Source organism: Salvia hispanica, chromosome 2, assembly GCF_029641045.1.
Source record: "Salvia hispanica isolate PSC_SH4W2 chromosome 2, Shi_PSC_v1, whole genome shotgun sequence".
Classification (NCBI taxonomy): domain Eukaryota; kingdom Viridiplantae; phylum Streptophyta; class Magnoliopsida; order Lamiales; family Lamiaceae; genus Salvia; species Salvia hispanica.
The window spans coordinates 23,317,077-23,319,432 of NC_142693.1; positions in this window are offsets into that span (position 1 = coordinate 23,317,077).

The window sequence follows — 2,356 nt, forward strand, 5'->3', positions numbered from 1 at the left end:
CACCAATGTCATCTTATTTCAATAAGGCTTAGAAATATGCGGACTGATATTGCAACCTTTCACGATAGGTAGTCTAAGCCTATCTAGGTTGTGAAATTCTTCTTTTTTCTTTTGCAAAGAATTGCATAGATCTGACCGTGTTACCTTAAAGTGGACGACGCCTACAACCGGTCTACTAAGCAAAAGACTTAGACTTTGTTTGCTTCTTATACATTTAAATATTTATAAAACATCTTATAAATGCACAAGCAAACACAATGTAATAATGTACCGATTCTATTCGTGCAAAACTGCTCGAATAATACTGGATCGGGTTAAAAATGGATTGTAGAGTATTTCGTATACAAGCAAGATTTTATTCGCTCGAAACTGCTCGAAACATGCTTTTCAGTATAGCAAACCTAACAGTACTCTCTGTGTCACGACTAAGAAGTCGCATTCCTTGATCGACACAGGATTTTAGGAGTTATTGATTAATGGTTTTAATAGAGAGAGAAAAAGTGGGTGTAAGTATTAAAATAGAAAGAGAAAGAAAGATGAATATTTTAATAAGAATGAAAAAACATGGTTGAGTGTATTAATTGGAGAGAAAAAGTTTCCAAAAAAGGAAATGTGATACATATATATCCATAGAATATCCTCATATCTCTATTATTTCATTTATTAATTTAGTATATCTTTCCCTCATATCTCTTAAGATCTTTATTATCTTGTTCACTAAGTCAGGGTATTAGTATTATAAATAAGAGTCTATGTTATCTTTTAATTAATCAATCAGAAATACAATTATTTTATTTTCACGCTTTATTTCAATTCTGTATTTTTTTTGGTTTGATCGACGAATAAAGCTCCCACGACAACCGCTGTCATGTGTGATTTTATTATTGATCCTGAAGAACCGCTGATACCCAACCGTTGTTGCATAGTTAGCATTATTTCACCCTTTTTTTAGGATGCCTGTGTTCTTTGCTTTATTTATTTTAACTCACTCATACTATATTTAAGTTTTGTTCCGATTTTATTTGTCGGTTCTTTCGTCCCATCAAAATATGTGGATATGAATGACACGAGAATTAATACACAAATAGAATTATTTGAATTGTAAAGATGGGTTATAATAGTATAAGTTGTATATAAATAGATGTATATTAGTAATGAATTGGAGACAACTTTCAATAGATATATATGAGACGGACGAAAATAGAAATATCACATTTTTTTGGGACGAGTTGAGTATGATGAGTCATTCTTATTGCTTGATCAAGAATAAAAGATTTTTTTTCCAAAACACCATCAGTTGAGTATATGGATGAATTTTACAAAGTGCATGTAACCATTGATGAAATCCAATCAAGCCTAGCAATCATATTTTAATACGTAAACAAAAATCTTTTTTTTTGAAAAAGTCTCGACGATTTAGACTTTTAAATGAGATTAGTTGTTGTTTTTTTTATGAAATCATTAAATATGGAACAAAACATAATGTTTAAATGACGAGAAACTAACATATTTAATGTGTAGGACAGATGAGTCATAACTTTTCTCATGTCCGCTAGAGAAAATAATAACTTCTCCATTTAACCGATAATAAAAGTTATGGGCTTTCAGTTTTGCAAATATATATATTGCTCTTTCATGGGCTTAGGTAACACAAATCATTTGCTTATTTTGTATGCTCTTATCAGGCTGAAAGCCCAAATATAAGCCCATTAGTGGTAACACAAAATGTAAATAATAAAACTGTGATAACATAATTTTCGTGCATGCAACAATTTGGTATTGTTTGAACCCAATTTCATGCATGTAACAATTTGGTACTTTGTTTGAACCCCATAATTAACTAATAGTAGTATTAATTAAAATAAGGCGTGAATATTATATTTTATAAAGTTACACAAAAAAATTATATCACCCTTTTCTTTCTGTTCTGTGTAAAACTAACGTACCACAAAAAATATACTCTTTCTATCCAAACTAAAATATAGTACTTTCAATTTTAATTTATTCCAAATAAGATGACACAATTTTATTTTAAAAAATTTCCTGTCTTCAATTAACACCCAACCACTTTTGCTCACCATAATTAAATATTTAACTCTTTTTTCTTTCTATTTAATACTTAATTACATTTACCTTTTGCAGTTTTATCTATTTTTCTATTTAAAATTCCAATTTTCCTTCTGTGAAGTAAGTATCTTAGTTTGCCTTTAACTGTTACTCCTTCCTATTAGTTACTCTATTTCACATGTGCTTATTTTAAACATGAGATTTAGAAAAATGACACTTCGATCGGACACGAATTTTAAGAAATGTAATAGAAAATGAGCTGAATAAGTTAGTAGAACATGAGTCATAC